The 20,847-nt window shown below is 37.9% G+C and overlaps 1 pseudogene across 1 annotated transcript in view; it reads left to right on the top strand.

Moving 5' to 3' along the window:
- The window catches only part of LOC149844336 (ethanolamine-phosphate cytidylyltransferase-like), a 55,696-nt pseudogene that overhangs the window by 25,859 nt on the left and 8,990 nt on the right, over positions 1-20,847 (top strand). Inside the window, exons 8-9 of the transcript XR_016430966.1 lie at positions 16,087-16,163; positions 16,989-17,052. The product of XR_016430966.1 is annotated as an ethanolamine-phosphate cytidylyltransferase-like (transcript). The remainder of the gene's footprint in view (positions 1-16,086; positions 16,164-16,988; positions 17,053-20,847) is intronic.

Genomic DNA, 20,847 nt, shown 5'->3' with positions numbered 1-20,847 from the left:
CGGCTGAGGTCGATCCCACCCCCACTATCGAGCTCCGGCTGTAGGGAAACAACGAGGAGGAAGGACTGTCGCTTGCCAAGGGAGGTGCGCACGTCTGCCGCAGTTGGGGAGTTGCCGGTGGTGTGGCTCCAGCAACGCACTAAAACGAGGAGAGTGAGAGAGATTTGGGGCGAAAATAGAGAGGTAAAGGGGAAGGGGATACCAACCTGCCATCTTAAAGGAGGAAGCCTTCCGAATTTGGTGGAGGTCGTTCCCCTTTCGCCGGAGGCTGCGGCTCACCTTTCCCTTTTTCCCCTCACACGATAGGGGTTAGGGTTTACTCTCAGCACCCTAACCCTCCCCCTTCTCACTTTCCCCTTTTTCAGAAAAATCGGGCAACCCTTATCGGGTTGCCCCCTTTTTCTTTTTACTTGACACACAGGGGCGACCCGGGTCCGGACCCGGGACCCGGTAACCGACCCCGAGTTGGGTCTACGCCTATTTGTTAACGAAAATGGGTCCACGAGTTGGATCCAAATGGATCCAACTGTGGATCCGCGAGTTCGCCATACATATCTCGCTGTATTACAAACGTTAATTTACATATATATATATATATATTTATTTATTTATTTATTTTTTTTTTAAAAGCCCTAAGCTATGCATCGATACCCATTTATGGGTCCGAGATCCGAAATATGGATCTAAGGTCCAAATTGCATGTTTTCCCCAAAATTTAAATGGCAAAACTTACGGTTTTTACATACTCAATTGTTCATGTTAGAAATACTTATTTATTTGCATAGTCTATTGCACATGCTTGATATAACTCATTTCTTGTTCTAATTGTTTATTTCAGTTCTATATTGTCTCACTTGTGCACCTACCAGTTTTTCATGAAACTGACCCATTTTATGGGTAGGTGATATTTCAGACTACGATGACACGATGACGTGATGAGATCAAGATGAGACTTTTTCCCTGACGTTTTGCTTCTGAGGACATTTTGATAAATTTGGTATAAAGTTTCTTTGAAAATCTCTCTTTTAATTAAAACTGTGTTACCAAAACTCTGTTTCTTCTTTTTATTTCAATAAATATATTGAGTTGCAAATCTGTTTGTTAGAGAAAGTTTACGCTGTAATGCACCCAAGGTCCATTGACTTGTTATTTCAAACAATACTTTTCGCTGAATTACTATTCAAAAACTCTGTTAAACGAATGATTTCAAAGCTTTCAAACTTTTCATAAAAAGTTACAAGTTCTGAATTTTGGGGCATTACAAAAACAACTTGCACCTATGAGTTTTAACTCATTGATACCATATAAGCATCCACACCAAACACTATATATATGGAAAAATATTTACCATCTTCATGGGTAAGGAACCCCTTAGTTAGAACCTATGTCACATGGGTGTGGGTGCGGGTGTGGGTGTGGGTGCAGTGCAATTTCAAAAATTTTGGACACGGGGACTTGGCTATATATATATATTTAAAAATAAAATAAAATATATATATAAGACTCTATCAAAGTTGTGCCCATTAGGGGGCAGGTGATGAGTCGTGAAGCCTGATTCAGGGTTTTTTTCCTTACAGGAGGAGTTTTTTTCCTTAAATTCTGTAGCCCAGAATTTAAAAAAAAAAAAATCAAAAAATGGACCAAAATAACCCTGGGTGTGTTGACCGCACCTAGGGTCGGGTTGACCGAGTCTGAGCCGCACCCGTTTCGGTGCATGTCGACGCGGGTGCGTCGAACTTGGAGCCGAGTCCATGTGACATAGGTTAGAACTCATAGGGGAGGTTGTTTTGACCAAATCTGACCCCATGTGTGTGTTCACCTTGGTCAAAATGGTAGGAATCGACCCTTGGATAATATTTTTTTTATGTAAAATGCAATTTTTGAGGGTTGAAAATTTGGTACATTATACACCATTGATTTTTCGGCCCCTTAGAAAAGATTGACTACATTCTAGAGTGTCGTACTCTCTAAGTCTCATAGGTGAGCTTTATTTGATGAATCTAACTCCACTGAAGCATTCAGCATGGTCTGTTTATTAGGAGTGCACTTTGGATCACGTGGTTGTCGTAAACACAAATTTTTGTCAATCATGAAATTTTGGCACATTGTGAGCTGTTGAAAATTTTAGCCCTTAAAAATTGTGCTTATAGAATGTGATCGTACAATCTAAAACATGTTTTTGTCTAAACAAACCATATAGATCATATCCATAGTGCTTGATCCACAAAATAAATGAGAAAATGTGAAGGAATGGGCTGTTTTCTACTAGAGTGTACCTCACTCGAGGGTAACCAATATTTTACATACACACACTAAAATTCAATCCATCATCTTGAGGATTACTGGTGCTGGCAAGGCTGGAATCCAGTGGAAGTCAGTCCATGTGGAACACATACAAAAATCTGCTGAAGTTTTTCATGTTGTGCATGCTTTGCTAATGTAATACCCGCGATTTTTATTAGATAAATAAACTTAGATTTTAAGTCATTAAGGTGATACAAGAATATTTTATTGTTTTAATTATTTATTCGTAATTGGATCTTGGATAACCTATTTGGATCTTCAATGTTGGATCTCAAATATCCTGTTTAGAACTCCGATATTCCATTCAGGTCTTAGATATCGGACCACGAACCTTAAAATGAATATTTAATAATGGATTTCGGTCAAATGGATTGGATTTCTGGTAATGGATCCTCATTATCGGGATCAAATTTGATATTGGATCCAGGATGAATGAAGCGGATCAACGAAGTTTAATTCAGATTCTTAATAAGAAAAATTTTATATCAGATCTATAACATTTTAGAGGGGTCTGTAATAGCATATGTGAGGGGTGGATCCACATTACAACATTTGGATCCTGGACCTCGGAGATTCTAATGTTGTATGGATCTAATTAAAATTTTAATGTTGGATCTATAATAATTTGCTGGAATCCATGATTCGGATCCAGGACCCATATCAATTGGGGGTCCATATATATAATATCATATACATATATTAGAAATAAATAGATAAATAATATATATAAATAATTTTAATAAATTTACGGTTGGATCCATATGGATCCAACTTACGGATCCACATCGCAGGAGGGACGTGGATCCAACACTCGGTTGGATCCCGGGTCTTGGATCCAGACCCGAGCCGCGCCCCGCGTACGCAAGGTAAGTGTTTAAAATTTTTTTTACCCGATACTGGGCTCCCGATATGCTGCGTAGGGTTCTGAGTGAACCCTAACGCAAGGCGATGTCATGAAAGGGGAAGGGGTGTGCGCAGCCGCTGGGGAGGAGGAGGTAACTACCTCCTTCCGTTTCGGGGCCACCTGCCCTATTTACTCCCCTCTGTCTTCCTCTTCCTCCCACTCTCCTCTTCTTTCTCCTCCCACAGTCTCTGTCTCCTTGTCCTTTTGAACCCTTGCTCGGCAATGGAGAAATCGAGGTCGGCGGACTCGCCTCTTGCAGCAGCAGCCTGTTTGTCTTCCCCTACCCTCGGTCTCTCGCTCCTCTCTCTCGATTTCTCGCTCGACGGTGGAGCAATCGACACCGACGACCTTCCCAACCGCGGCAGCCTCCTCCCTCTCGCCGAAACAGGTAGGATGCTGTGATTTCTTTTCGTGGGCTATGGAATGTGATTGGGTGTGTGAGTGGGAAACAAAAAGAGAAAAAAAAGGGAATCCCCAAATCGGAGGTTTTTCTGTCAACCCTAAACTGGAAACCCCAAATCTACGATTTGGGGGTTTCAGATGGTATTAGGAAGGGAGTTATGGATTTCGGATTTCCGAGAATAGAGATTTGTAAATCTTCCGTATACTGTGTTCAAGAATGCAAGGGAACCTCACCTCATGATTTGAATTATTCTTTTCGATATAAATTTTGGTAAATTTGGTGATCACGTAAGAGTTACTTTGTGGAGCTTGTAGCAGTACATTCCACAAGAGGATCAAGCATGCCTTTCTTACTGATCTTCAACTGACGTGCTTCTTTTCATGATTGTGTACATTCAATAGGGAAGCTTCTTTGTCCACAACGAAGCTTAGTAATGTGTTATTTTAACAACATAACTTGTAAGAACCTTCCATGCGTGTTCAGTTCTTTGACATTGGTTGTTGGTTTCTCACTGTTTTGGGCCCCTTTCTTTGGTGAGGTTATTTCCCTGCCTTATGTATCCTTAAATTTAGTTCAGCTAGCTACTCCATATTGTCTCCTGCATCTATTGGTCTGTATTGTGGATTGTACTTATTGCCTCTTTAGCCCTTTTTATTGATCTTGGTGCTGAGCAGTGCCATTGTCGCTGTAATCTGGAATAGTTGTAATGCATATCTACAATGTAAAAGAAATTACAGAGAAATGTTAATATTCCTGATGTAGGTTTCTGTGTTTATGTAACTGTCTCCTTGAAAGAGATTGACCTGTTATTTTTTTCGGTGCCAGACTTCACTGAGCTACTCCATCGAACTTCTTGGATACTGGCTTTGCTGATTTATTCCTTTAAACTTCTTTTTCTTCGGTTTCTATTTGTCTCTAATATGATTTAGTCTGTACACGACATCAGATTGGTCCTCTATCTATTGCCAATCTATACTATAATAAATAAGACTTATTGTTCATCATGTTCTCATAAGGATCAAGTATGATAGCTGGATTAGTATGGACATGCTATCTTGACCCAGGGGGCCTCAGGTTCAGATCCCACTAAGTCTCTTCCCCTACCTTGCCCACCTTGCATCAAAAGAAAAGGTTTTCATGGACTTGTTCCACATCTGTTTGTGCATTTAATAGTTAGATGTTATTTCTCTCTCTCTCTCTCTCTCTCTCTATATATATATATATATATAGTGGGCCACTTGTGAATGTCACTAAGTATGATCAGGACTTGTGCATATTTTTTTTTAGCTTTGGTAGAACAATAACCTGTACACACCTGTCAACCTGTTAGGTTGTACAAGTATATGCCTATCCATATGCAGAACAATATCTACATGTATATTTGGGTAGTTATAGTAGAGTTTGCCCTATGTATTTCCTTGCTAATTGTTGTATAACCTGAACGGTATATGTGTTATAAATTGTGAGTAAATTGAGCCTTGGCTATAATCTTATGTACACAAACAAATGGACATGCACTTTGTGTTTAAATTTTATGTGCTTTTTCACAGTACTCATACACCCATTACACGACATTACTCTTACTGCACATATTGGGGAGCGTACACAGAAGTATATTGGTGTTATACATGAAAGAACCCACATATTTTCCGAAATGTTGTCATGTAGGGTCATTAATAAATTTCTGAAACTGCACGTCTGATTTATGCAATGCATCAACTACTATTATGTGCTAGTTACAAGAAAAAAAAAGGGAGAACAAAGTGTGTTTTAATCTTTATTGCCATTATGAACATGTATATGACATCCTGATTGTAGTGGGAAATATGTGATGCTACATATTTGTGAAACATTATGTTTTATGCTTTAGTGATAGAAGGAATTGTAACTTGATATAAAAATGGGCGTATGTGCAATTTGTTTATATATGAAATTATGGCATGTAAGCTTCTGACATTCAAATCTAGAAATGTCTGAGTTTGACTGTTTTCTATAGGAGAGTTGTGAGACATATTAAAGAAATGTCATTTATTGAAAATGTTTGTTGCATGCAGTTAAGTTATGTGAATTGTTTTTCCTTGTCCACTGTGAAGTCAAAATGAATGATAGGGAGTTTGGGAATCTTGCCTAATTGGGCAATATGAATTGGGTACCTGATGCAAGTACTTTGGTTAATGAGCTTGCACTCAATGTTAATAACATTATTGAGAAAATTCAAGGTTAAATTTCTGTGAGCCTGACTGGTTTAAAGATAACAGGGCATTTGTGTCCGATTGGTTTAAAGGTACCGAAGCACTTTGGGTAATAACCATAACATTGATGAGAAACTTAAATTTTATTTCTATGGCCTGACTGGTTTAAAGGTACCGAGGCTTGTGTGTGCTTGATTGGTTTAAGGCACCGGAGCACTCTGAGTGGGTTTAAGCAATCAATATGGAGAAAGGATTTGAATGATTTATACACCTTGGTAAAATGACTAGGGTTGGGAATTCTACTGCTATGATAGTAGAAGGAAGTTGGGGAAATGCCCCATACTTCGGGAAATTAATTAAATGAAAAGATTAACTCACTCAGATTCGGGCTTACCTTGGAGAGGGTAGGTGGTACAAAACTCCGGGGGCATGTTTATTTGTTTCGAGCTAAAGTGACTCGTTGGTCCCCAGTCCTCGGAGTTGGGGGACCCGGACTACCAATATGTCCTAGGTGGTAGCTCTTTGTTCTTCTGCAGAAGTTAGGGATGCATCCTGTTTTGGTTTTGGCCTTTGGGAGGTTCTCTCGGTCACTGGCCGCTCCCTTGGGATTTCAGTCACAGTTAGAATGTTTGGGTTAATAAAACAACTCTGAATAATATACCCCCAAACGTTCTCTTCTGTGATGGTTGCCTTGGCCCGTGTGTACTCACGGGATAAGATAAGATAAAATAATCATTATTTAGAACAGTTAGGTATCACAGTGAGTGGAGTCATTAAAGAGACATTTGCATATTTTCAGCATGCTTTATATTGTGAAATTGTAATGATCTGAAATCCTGAAATGGGTAAATACGAGGTTATTGAACTATTACATGAAAGTTATGCATGTTATGGTTATTGCTGTTGCATCGCCTACCTCACTTGCTTATTAATGTTGCATACTATGCCTTACCTGCTCAGTTATTGTTATTGCACAATTGTTTACCTGCTCCTGTATATGACTGTTGATTTCTGTTGTTGCTTACTTGCTTATGTATATGTTGAAAATCACCCATGACACCCATATCTCATACTGGACTCATGATATACCTGCATTAAGAGTTACAGTTTTCATACTTAGACGTGGTAGTCTAATTCCAATTAATTTACTATTTTTCAGGTAAAGAATAGGGTTTATGAGCGGCTGCGGGATGAGGCATCAGATCGAGATTTTTGGATTTATTGTTCAAGGGATCGCTTGGGTTCCTTTTATGATTTTAACTCTGATGATTTTCATTGATATTGAAATGAAATAAATGTGTTGGGTTTTCTCTTCACAGTAATGTTCCGGAATGCTTAACCCTATAAAATCACTTGTTTCCGCTAAAAAAAAAAATCCTCTTAAATTTTGGGTTAAAATTTCGGGGCGTTACAACTAACCCATTTGCTCCTAATGAATTTCTTTTCCCTTATGCTTGTTTGACTCATCTTTTGACTATGGATGTAGGGGCTGTAAAAGTATCTTCAACAAGATACTATGATCAAGACCTTAATATTCTTGATGATAAGCACGTGCACACACGCACAATAAGAACTCTTTAGAACACTTGTGCACAAAGGCACAATCCACTGAATCTCACAAATGCACACAAGCATAAAAAAATAAGGAACTTTTATTGAAGAAATTGGAGAGCATAAGCTCAAAAAAGAATGCTTTACAAAGGGGAGAAGACCCCTATTTATAACACAAAAAGGGGCCTTGGAGGGGCCCCAATGTGATCGTTGGAGGGGCCCAACGATCATATTGGGTCCCTCCCAAGGCAATCCAAAAAGAATAAAAAAAGAATAAAAAGTAAAAAAGTAAAAAAAGTAAAAAATGAAAAATGAAATTACATGCACATTCCAAATGGAATATGCGCAAAAATGAAAAAGACTAAAATACCCCTACGACTGATATATATTTATATATATAATTAGATAGATACATATACATATATATAAAATATATATGTATATGTATCTTTCTTTATATATATAAAATATATATATAGGCATTACAATGATAATGGATTACAATTTAACACCCCCCCTCAAACTTAGGGCATGATAACTGAAAGTTTGCCAAGAAGAAAGTTGAATCACAAAGAACACAAAGCTTTGGTGAAGAAATTTGCCAACTGATATTCTGAAGTTACGTACAGAAGATCTATGACTCCTTTGAGATATGTTTCTCGAACATAGTGACAGTTCATCTCAATGTGTTTAGTCCGCTCATAAAATGTATGATTTTTGGCAATATAAATTACACTCTTGTTATCACAACATAGCTTAGTGGGCCCTTCAACATTGATCTCCAAATCTTCTAATAGCTGATGGATCCATACAATTTCCATGGTAGTAGTTGCCATGACTCGATATTCAGCTTCAGTAGAGGATAAAGATACTTTTTGCTGTTTCTTGCATCTCCATGAGATCAACGAGTCTCCTAAAAACACACAAAAACCAGTGGTGGAGTGACGGTTATTTGGGTCACCTCCCCAGTTAAAGTCAATATAAGCAATTAATTTCAATTCAGAAGAGGAGGATAAGAATACTCCCTTGTTTAGTGTACCCTTTATGTATCTTACAATCCGCAAGATGACACTCATGTGAACTAATGTTGGTGCATGTTGGAACTGACTTGCAGTATGAACTGCATGAGAAATATATGGTCTAGTAATACTCAGATACATCAATGATTCCACAAGCTGTCAGTAGGGGGTGGGATCAGAGAGAGGAATACCATCATCAATCTTCATTTTAGCTCCCACTATAGCAGGAGTTTTACAAACCTTGTCATCCGTAATACCTGACCTGTCAATAATCTCAGAGGCAAGCTTAGTTTGAGATAAAAAATACCCTCTATGAGAGTATGCTACTTCAATACCCCAAATCAGACATTTCAAATTTATCCTTCAAAATTGATTTTATGCTTTTAACCCCTTTAGAATAACTTCCAGTTATAAGCATATCATCCACATATAAAAGCAGAATGACAATCCCTGCATTGGTTTTTCTAACAAATAAGACAGTGTAAGTGAAACAGGAGGAAAAACCATTTTCTAACATTACGGAGTTAAACCTATCCTACCAAGCCTTGGTGTCTTGTTTTAAACCATAAAGTGCTTTGCGAAGGCGAACTACTTTCCCTTTGAGATTCTCCATTCCTGGTGGAGCATCCATATATACCTCTTCATTCGGATCACCATTTAGGAAGGTGTTTTTAACATCCATTTGCTACATGTTCAATTTATTGATTGAGGCAACAATGATGAGAGTCAGAGGGGCAAAAGTTTCTTCATAGTCAATCCCATATTCTTGATTATATCCCTTAACAACTAATCTCGCCTTATATCTCTCAAGAGATCCATCGCTTTTAGTTTTTACTTTAAATACTCATCTACATCTTATTCTTTTCTTACCCTTAGGAAGATCTTGGAACTGTAACGACCCCAATCCAGACCCTTTAAAAATGCGGAATATTTTTTTTTTTTTAGAAGTTGCGGAAACCTTCCCAGAGATCTGGGGTCCTCACAGTTCCACTTTTTAATTACCGTGGCCCGCGGATACACCAAACGGGTACAAACCCCGAGGTCAAGTAGGTTCCCAGGATAGCTTAACACACAATTTGTATTTTATTACTGGGTTCCAACTTAGCCCTCGACCAATATCAGGAAACAACACCATCCATCGGAACATTAGACCTCCACATCTAATGTCGGGGACACAAGGGACACCCCACGCCCACAAGTGCCACTTCCTTGGTACCATAAACAACAACTGTGTCAAACACACCACTCCCGGGTAAAGTGGCGGACTCTCCCTAAAACCGTGGCCAGGAGAAAGAACCTCAATATCGGGTTCAGGGGACCAAATTCACGCACACGGAGTTTTTGTATCCTCACAGTCTCCCCCAGACCGGATATCCAAGATTTTCATACACCAAATGAGATATCCCCGAATGTATATTATACCGTTCTTATTCATTATATTTTTATTTAATTTCATTCTTTAAGTTTGCAACACAGTATACAAAAGTAAAGTGAAAACCCGCATCCTCCCTTGCGGGGACCCATTCGGGACTCTAGCCCGTATAAACCACTAGAACAGTGTAGTAATGTGCCAAACCATCTTATGTGGTTTAAGTGATGCAGTTAAAAACATATATAAAAGAAAACCCAACCCACACATATGCAGTTTAGCAGGTAAAATATTTTAGGTACAGTCAATATTTCATAACCAATTTCAGAGCGAGTCTAAGTATTTAGGAAGATATAAAGAATACAAGCATGCTGGCATGTGTAACCAAATATTCAGAACACAACTATCAACCATATAGATAATAACAAATAAAGTTATCAACATATACTTATTAACATTGCATTAACCTAGGTATTGTAGTTATTATTCACAAGCAGGGAACATAGCAACTTTTAGAACATGTTAGAAACAATAGGTCATACCTGTGTTGCCCACTTAATATTAACATGCATCGATCATTCATATGCAAGTACTTGAAACAAATATATTTCACACCAAATTCAGCACTATCATAGGCATAACAAGGGTATAGCTATTTATATTTATACACATGATTTTACCTCTCTTTTTTTTTCTTTTCCAGCAAGTATCAAACCTTATTAACAAAGTAAAGAAGGTGAGTAATACAACAAATTTTAAATGATATATCAGATAGCAAATTTTCATTCAGTCCCAAGTTCAACAAATAACTTAATGCTATCATCCCTAGTTTCTTTTTCTTTTCTTTTCCTTTTTTTCATCTGTCACTGCTTACAAAGATAGGTTTTGTTTAAACCATTTAGAACTCACGCTAAACTGTGAAAAACACTAACTAAACAACATGTAATCCATTCAGTTCTTTATACCAAAGGATATTGCCGATTAGCTTTACTCGAAAGCACCTTGTATCTATATGAAAACCCTTCAAAATTTCGAAACTACTTGATTTAGGGTGGAACACATTATAGTGCAGACTTTGCAACACAATACACCCGAAAATCACATTAAATCCTACCAAGTTGGATTACCTATGCATGCCGAGCAGAATTTTTCCCTGTCAGAATTTCAGTTACACTAAGGGATATCTGGTTCAGGATATACTGGTATCAAAACCCAGGAAGGCAACCTAAGTTGGACTTCTTCATGACAGGTCCACAATAATAAGTAAAATATTAAAAGAAAGTTAATCTTGCTAAGTTTTAAAAGCACAGAGAACTATTTAAACACATCAACTTCATACTGTCAAACGCAAACTTCATTTACATAGTAGATTCAGCCTTTAGAATGAATGCAATAGCCAAAAAGCAATTGTTCCAAGACACCACTAGGGAACAGTTACTTAAACTACGCAATATATGAAAAAGAATAAGCTTGTGAAATACAGAAAATACAATTTGATCTAATCAATAGGATGCATAAACCATGTACTACTGATGAAACTCAATCATGTTCATAGAACAACATGAACAATGCACCACTAACAAGTCTTGTATAAGAGCTTGTGATGCCCAAATTTTTATGGAGCAACTTAATCTAAGACTTCAACCCAAATTAAAAATAAAATCAGCCCCTGTGGATTTAACGTACACAATATACCTATTTTTTTCTTCTTCTTTTTGAATCATACGAGTCACAGGCCAGCACCCAGCCGACTGGGTCGACTGGGCCTGCTATGGCCCGGTCCAAAAGATGTAGAGCACCCAGCCGACTGGGTCGGCTGGGGCTTTGCTAACACAGCACCCAGCCGACTCCTACCAATGTACTGGTGGTCAGCAACATTGAAACAACATCTTTTTTTTTTCTTGAAAAGAAAGGGAAAGTAAACGGAAAACAAACAATCGAGCCATGGAGAGCGACCCATGGTTTGCCCTCCATGTCTCTTAGGGCACACATCCAAAATAGGGTTCTTTTTATTTTTCCATGGATTCTCATCCCCAAACCCTACACTTTATCGAACCGATATTCGATCCCTCATCTAGATTCAAGAGGAGCACCGTACCTGTTTCTCGGCGACTTTTCCGGCCATCTCTCCGGCGATCGAAGGCTGAAATTACGTGGTAAGGCCGGCTGGGGTTGCTCCTTGTTGCTGCCGTGACAGGGAGCTCTCTGGAGGTTGGCGATGGCTGCTAGTTGCTGCAGCTCGCCGGCGACCTCTTCTTTTTCCGGCACACCCAACTCGACAGAGAGAGGGATAGAGGGAGAGAGAGAGATGGGGGACTGAGTGGAGAGAGAGACGAGTAGAGAGATGGGGGACAGAGTGGAGAGAGAGGCGAGGGAGAGAGAACCCCTAACCCCCCTCCTTTTATCGGTCCCCCCTCCATGCCGAGATGGGGGGGGGGGGAGGTCGGTTACGCCCTGCGTAACCCCCCCTTTTCCCCCTTTCCTTTTCTGTTACGCACTATCGGGCAACCCTTATCGGGTTGCCCTTTTTTTTTTTTTAAAAGGGTTGTTACATGGGGTGGGGCTCGGGTCCGAACCCGTAACCCGGCCCCAAGTCAACATGGATCCACAAGTTGGATCCAACTGTGGATCCTCAGATTAATTTTAAAAACTTAAAAATTTTATTTATTTATTATTATTATTATTATATCGGGATTTAAATTAATTAATCCTAATTACCCCCTTTATGGGTCCTAGATCCGAAATATGGATCTAGGCCCAATTTGAATTATTTTATAAAAAATTCGGGTTTTACAGGAACTCCCACGTTTTGACTCTTCTTAGAGCACCAAGTTCATTCTCTATAGCTTCTACTCATTCATAACATTTTCGTGCTTTCTCAAAAATTTTAGGTTCTACATAAGAATGAATGGCACTAAGACAAACCATATATTTAGGTGAAAAATAGTCATATGAGATAAACCTGGAGGGAGCTTTCTTCGGTCTTTCGGTTCTTCGCAAGTTCTTCTCTTGGAGAGACAGTCCTACTGGTGTCATCATATCTTTCAAGAGCACTTCTGAAGGTATTTTTATCTCTATGAACATAGGTGAGGGGCTCTATAGATGATCCTTCATCGATATGTTGACGAGGAGCAGAGAGCAGAGATGTGATAGTTTTCTCGGTTTCATTATCGCTTGAGTTATTCGGAGTTGACTCATCATCACTCGTATCATCATCTTTAGCTAACATTTCAAATAGAAATGAATAATCCACATTCTCATCATAAGATACAAGGCTTTCGAAACCACTAAGATTTTTCAAAAAACTCACATTTCTGGAAACATATAATTTGTCATTTTTGACATCATAACACCGAAAACCCTTTGGGGTTTCCGAGTGACCAAGAAAGGCGCAAGGAATGGTCTTTGGGGAAAGCTTATCATTTTTATCCGTAAGGACAAAACATTTACATCCAAACACCCTTAACTTGCTGTAGCCAGGTTCCTTCTCGTATAATTTTTCAAAAGGAGAAATTTTGTTTAAATTTTTTGATGGAAGTCTATTTATGAGATAGACCGATGTAAGGGCTGCCTCAGCCCAGAGGTTTTTTGGAATGTTTTGCGAAATAAGCAAAGTTTGAGTTATTTGAATAATATACCTATGCTTTCGTTCAGCTAATCCATTCTGTTGAGGGGTTTTTGGACAAGATTTTTGATGGAGAATACTATAATTTTCAATATAACTTTTGAATTCATTTGATAGTTATTCTCCTCCAGAGTCATATCTAAGGATTTTTAAGTTTCCATTGAATTGATTTAAGATCATCATATGAAAAGTTTTGAAAGATAACTTTTGTTTGAGAAAGTATATCCAACAATACCTAGTGTAATCATCAACAAAAATCACATAATATGAGAATCCTTCTTTAGATATCACAGGAGCTGGACCCCATACATCGGAATGAACGATTTCAAAAGGTTTTATTGTAAACATGGATCTCTGATAAAAGGGTAAACTTTTCATTTTTCCAAGAATACATTCATTACATGTAAAATCTCCTTTTCAAAGATGTTTAACAAAAGGTAAATATGAAATTTTAACAATATGGGGATGTCCAAGTCTCTTATGCCATACATGAATATCTTTATTTTGGACAACATTACAAAATTGATTCTTGGGAACTTGAAGAAAATCGACATAGTAGACATCTCCTTTCTTAGAGCCTTCCCCAATCAACCTCCCGGACCGACGATCCTGTATCCAACATTTATTAGAAGAGAATTTTATATCACAACCATGGTCCGAGAGTTGAGAAACTGAAAATAAATTTAAATTTAGTTTTTGTATGAATCTAAATTTTGGAATAAAAAAATCTTGTTTTTCGAAATTGCCTGTTCCTTTAATTTCAAGGGATGTTTCATCCGCCGTTGAGACAAAAGATGAAAAAGAGTTTTTAGAGTATTCGGAAAGAGAACAAGCACTTGAGGTCATATGAAATGATGCCCCGGACTCTAAGAGCCAAAATGTCTTACCGGGAGGAAAAGAGGTTCACATAGTGGCTTCGGAAATTCCTCCCTTGAGAAGAGGTTGAAGAGCTTCCACAATTTGTTGGAGAAAGAGAGAGCCATTTGAAGATGATGGTCGTTCTTCCGGTTGAGAGGTGGTGGCCATTGCAAGCAATTTCTTCCATTTTGGGCAAATTGGTTTTATATGCTCCGGTTCTTTACAAAAATGACAAGTTAATTTGCTATAGTCTCTCTTCCCATTTTGCCAACTTCCTCCTTGATTTTGATTCTTAAAGTGAAGAGGTTTGTAAGTCTTCACATGGTTGCCCGGTCTTGAAACGGCATTCACTCCTTCACTTTCTTCTTGAATAGAAGAGGTAGCAAGGATACTAGGATTGCTTTTACTAATGTCTATACGGGTTTCCTCCCCACTCAATTTGGTAATAACATCTTCAATGGCGGGAGATATGAAAGAAGAAAGAAGAGAAGACCAAATTTATTCAAATTCGGATCTAAGTCCATTTAGGAAGTTAAAAAAGCGATCTTCCTCAAGTTGTTTGTGTCTAACCTCGATAGCTTCACCACTCCATTTGGATTCAAGCATAGCAAGCTCGTCCCAAATGAAAGACAATTTGGCAAAGTATTCCCGAATAGTCATCTCATTTTGTTGTAAGGTCAAAGCCCTCTTTTGAAGGTAGTATTTGTGTGATAAATCTCTTGAATTTTACATTTTTTCAAGATATAGCCAAGCTTCGGAAGCTTTCTTGAATTTAATGATGTTCACATTGATCTTAGTTTCAACGGATGAGAAAAACCACGATAAGATCTTGAAGTTTTTCATTTCCCATTCGTCATGTTTCTTTGAATAATTTTCAAGAGCTCTTTGTCTTTCTTCTCCTTCAAGAATCTTTATATCTCATTTTTTCCATAATAGTAATTTTTGGTTCGGGTTTCAGTATCGAACTTTGAACATACCCCCAAAGCCCCTTCCCTTTAATATGGGCTTCCATATTACCAACCCAAACATAATAGTTTGAATCATTGAGTTTAAACCCGAGGGAGAAGTGAGAGTCTTTTTCGCCCATTAGAGAGGATAGAAATAAGAAGGAACACGTACCTCAATAGATTTTTAAGACTTTCTTGACAAAGAAGACTTCTAAAATATTGGTCGAAGGAAATGATCCACTCCAATCTCTAATAGCTTGAATGCACGATTTTCGAGGTGACCCAAGAATATAGAGAATGCACGATTTTTCTTTCTCAAACCTTGCTTTGATACCATGTAAAAATATCTTCAACAAGATACGATGATAAAGACCTTAATATTCTTGATGATAAGCACGTGCACACACGCACAATAAGAACTCTTTAGAACACTTGTGCACAAAGGCACAATCCACTAAATCTCACAAATGCACACAAGCATAAAAAAAATAAGGAACTTGTATTGAAGAAATTGGAGAGCATAAGCTCCAAAAAGAATGCTTTACAAAGGGGAGAAGACCCCTATTTATAACACAAAAAGGGGGCCTTGGAGGGGCCCCAATGTGATCGTTGGAGCCCCTCCAACGGTCACAAATGTGACCGTTGGAGGGGCCCAACGATCATATTGGGTCCCTCCCATGGCAATCCAAATAAAAAAAAGTAAAAAATGAAAAATGAAATTACATGCACATTCCAAATGGAATATGTGCAAAAATGAAAAAGACTAAAATACCCCTATGGCTGATATATATTTATATATATATAATTAGATAGATACATATACATATATATTTTATATATATGTATATGTATCTTTCTTTATATATATAAAATATATATAGGCATTACAATGATAATGGATTACAATTTAACAGGGTCCAGGGCCAGATGCACACATAGTTTACATAGATGGGTGCATTTGATCTCTTCCATGCTGGACATGTGGAGGTAAAATTTGCACCTTACACAGTGAATGCTTAAGATTTATGTTGAAGTGCAAAATAGATGATGAATGATGACACTTCATGTGGTGCGTGTTGTATATGGTGTACAAAAAGAGTTTCAAGCTATCAAATGAATGTAATGAAAATAATTGTTTACTTTTGAACTACATTAGCCTAATAATAATTAGTTGTCATTTGCCAATGATTCTCTTGCTTTCCCATGTGCTTCTTTTAGTGATGCAATAAATTCTCTTTTGTAGGCTTTATGGATTCATGCACATATACTGACATTTAGATTTTTTGTTCTATACTCAATAAGAGCTTGTCTTCAATCAGAAGCTCCTTTAGAAACATTGGACACTCAAATGTGTTAGGTGCCACCATCATCTTGTAGTACATCCTTGATTTACATAGTGTATATCTGCCCAGTTAACTATCTTATTCAGTCTCTGTAGGTGTTCATGCATGCATGTGTGAATATTTGTCAGATTGTCATGTTGTCATCTATAAATGGATTATTTTTAGTTCATTATGAAAGGGAAATAGATTATTTTTATTTCATTATAGCGTGTGTAAGGTCTTAAACCTTCTTAATTCAAGGAGGAGGCCTTAATCCCCCAGTGCTCTTTTATCGAAAGAAAAAGGTCTTAAACCATTTATGTTAACCTTAATTTTTTTTTCCTTTGACTTGACAAGCACATTGTATGCTTTCATTGTGGTCTTATGAGTTATTTGGTCTGCTATTGTCATGGTTACCAAAATTCTCTGACAGAAATCTCTTTTATTGAAATATCTTGGTCTTTTTCCTCCTATGTCGTCTGAACATTTTTTTGTTGCCATTGCTCGTGGTCTTGGAGATTTTTTGCTCGTTGGAATCCACACAGATCAAACAGTCAAGTGACAACTGTCCTTCCATGAGATACTTAAATTGTGTTAACCATGCAATTGGGTTTCACCTTCTTAAGTAACAAAAGGCTTAAATATTTTGAGCCTTTGAAAAGCTTACTGTGTGTAACATATGCTTGTAACATAGATGAAGTGTTTATCATTGAAAAGGTCAAAGTCATCATGACTTTGGCCTGGATTTAAATCATATGACATGTTGACTGATCCTTAGGTATATTCACCTTTTATTTGTTCTTTTTGTAAGGTGTTGCTATGGTCTTTTTTGTTGCATTCTCGTGAGTATTTGCGACAAAACTGTCACATAGGGCTGATGGAGAATATTTGAGTATAACCTCCAGCAACACAGAAAACCAGAGTGATAATGAAGTATAAAACCATAAAAGAGTGAAAATAAGGGAGACCAAAAGACGTGAGGAAAAGGGAGGGCAGCCACACTTGGGAATGCTGGCTGCCCTAGATCTCTATTTGTAATATGTTTTTGATAATCCTTATCTGGGTTTGACACATTGGGGAATTAACTACACTTATGTTACAAGTAATTGCACATAAGGGGCATCCAAACAATTATAGAAACAATAATAAATTATAGATTGTCATTGTCATATTTGGGCAAGACAAAAATGCCCTTGTTTCCTCATATACATACTCCCTCACGTTTTACTTGTCCTTAAAAGTTAAAACATGTACAACCTGTCTTTGAGAAAATGATGTCTGGCACTTGACAATGCTTTTGTGAAGAGGGCAGCTGTTTGCAATTATAAATTTTAATTAATCTTTTCTCCCAAGATGTTTATCAAACTTGATATCTACACTATTTCTCAAATGATTGCAGCTTGTTCAGTTATCAGCTTTAGTACTTGAGTGTGTCACGCTTTCTTGCTTTCTCCTTCTCTATGATATCAAATCCCTTCCCAAGAAGATTTAATATCTTGATACTGATCTTCTAGTATCTGAATCTTCTGCAAAATCAACATAATAACCAATAAGTGACTGCATAATTTGTTTTAATGGATCCTTTTTTATAATATCTCTGCCCATGAGCAATAGCTCCTTTAACATATCACATTATTTTCGTAAGTGCCACATGTGGATAGTTGTGGGAATGCATGAATTGACATACCTGATTCATAACATACAAAATATGCAGTCAAGTAATAGCTAGATATTGATGTGCATCAGCAATGCTCCTGTATGTTCTGGTCTCTTTAGTAAGTCCCCTTCATTTCTTGACATTCTTATTGGCCATATTAAACTTCCAAAGCAAATTGTAGCTTATTTCTGTTGTGACAAGTTTGTTTCATTTTCTCTCCTATCAAGTGTAATGTCAAGGAAATATCGAGGACAACTAAGCATCTAAATCTTGTCATAATTATTTAATTCCAACATTGGATGTTAGGACTCTCATCAGCTAGTAAGCAATGTAAGTTTTCTCCAGAGCCTGCGAACGAGAAATTAAGAGAAGGAAGAGAGAGAGGCTGCAATGAGTCACGATTTCTCATTGTTAGAAACCGTGACCTATTTCATTAATATATAGGCAAAAGCCCTAATACATAGCCTTCACAATAACCCTGATAAGCTGGGGTTATTTACAAGTATGCCATTATGTTGTGGACATGGTACATACAAGTAGTTTGGATCCGGATCCGGATCCAAACTGTAAATACAAAACACGTATACTACACTGTCTAATAGTCTTCCTCAAGTTGTGCATGATTTTGGATCATGGACAACTTGCTCTTTAGAAACCAAAAACGGCACTTTATGAGTCCTTTAGTGAACAAATCAGCCACTTGGTTTTCTGTTTTAATATAATGGGGCTCAATCTCTTTTTCTTCAATCTTCTGCCTGATAAAATGTTGATCAATCTCAATGTGCTTGGTCTTGCTGTGATGAATGGGATTAAGAGATATTTGAATAACACTTTGGCTATGTCACAGGGATTCGGCTAGCAGGGTGCCGCACCCGCGTCGACGCGACTCGATGCGGGTGCGGGTTCGGGTGCGGCACCGGGTGCGGTCAACCCGATCCTGGGTGCGTTGACCGCACCCAGGATCATTTAGGTCCATTTGTTTTTTGGATTTAAAAAAAAAAAAAAATTTGCCCTGTGAAATGGGCTGCGAATTTGAATTTTTTTTACAAAAAAATCTGTTGTCAGGGCCCTGACAGACAGCTGCTGTCTGTCAGGGCTGACAGGCAGCTGTTGTCTGTCTTTAAAAAAAATTTGCATGTCAGGGCTGACAGCAGAAAAACCCCGATCCCCTTATATATATATATATATATATTTATATATTTTACATTTTTGCCCCTGCCGCACCCCCGCACCCGGGTTTTTTGGAAGTGCCGAATCCCCGCACCCGCACCCGCGCCCGCACCCGCACCCATGTGACATAGCACTTTGGTTATCACAAAAGAGAGAACAACTAGCAATCGGCTCTTTGAGCTCTGTTAACAAATGTCTAGTCCATGTTACTTCTGCCGTAGCAGCAGCCATCGCCCTGTATTCTGCTTCTGTGCTAGATCTAGCCACTGCCTTCTGTTTTCTACTACTCCAGGAAACAAGATTGGCACCAATGAAAATGCCATACCCTGAAACTGACTTTCGATCATCAGGATCTCCAACCCAGTCTGCATTTGAATAAGCAATTATGTCATGAGCAGTATTCATGGGTCTGCTTTTGGTGTACAAAAGTCCATCTCCAACAATACTCTTCAAGTACCTCAGTATCCTCTTTACTGCATCCATGTGTCCCGTCCTTGACTCATGCATGAATTGAGAAACTTGATTGACTGAATATGTAATATCGAGCCTGGTAAAAGTAAGATATTGAAGCATTCCCACTAGACTCCGATATTTGGTGGGATCATGATACAAGTCTTCGTCTTGCACACTTAGTTTCTGGTTAAGCACACTAGGAGTAGCAAGAGGCTTGCAATCTTTCATTTCACCCTTTTCTAACAGATCCAGGGTGTATTTATGTTGGGTCAAAGTAAGTTTATTTCCTTGACTATCCACTGTAATGAAATGGTGGTCTTCAATAAATGCACGAATAACTCACAAACAAGTGTCTATTGGAGACACTACAAGCATGACCCTTGAAAGGGTATAAAAGGAAGAACACTTGAAAAATAAATAATACTTTATTCATGAACAAAATGCTTAAGAAGCATAGTAATTTACATTGAAGGGGTTCACCCCTATATATACAAAAAAGTGGAAGAGAGAGGAGAGCTCATTTTGAGCTCTCCAAAAGAGACGTTGGACTGTAGTCCAACGTCTCTTATTATAGTTGTTGGACTACAGTCCAACAACATTTATTATAGCTGTTGGACTGCAGTCCAACAACTATTTGCACAGTCAAGTTCCAACAGGAACTTGACTGGATCAAATATCTAGTTTCTATTGAACTAGATGCTAAAAAAGAAAATAAAGAAAAATAGAAAAAGAAAATAATAAAAGAAAATATAATAATATTAAATAATATATATATATATATATATTACAGTTTACATTTTAACATCCACTTCTACTCCAAAAAAGTATCGAAGGTTTCTAAGGTCCTTCATTTTGAACCTTTGACTCAGAAGATCTTTAGTTTCTTGAACATGATTCTCACTACTTCCTGTAATAATTATATCGTCAACATATATTAACAAGGAGGTAGTAAACTCCTTACCTCGAAGAATAAAGAGGGAGTGATCCAATTGCGATCGATAGAAACCATGTCTTTAAATTTCTAGAGAGAAACTCTCAAACCAAGATTGAGATGCTTGTTTCAGTCCATAGAG

This window comes from Nuphar pumila, chromosome 3 (assembly GCF_984573655.1).
Source record: "Nuphar pumila chromosome 3, dmNupPumi1.hap1.1, whole genome shotgun sequence".
In the NCBI taxonomy this organism is placed as follows: domain Eukaryota; kingdom Viridiplantae; phylum Streptophyta; class Magnoliopsida; order Nymphaeales; family Nymphaeaceae; genus Nuphar; species Nuphar pumila.
This window is presented reverse-complemented; position numbering and strand designations above follow the sequence as displayed.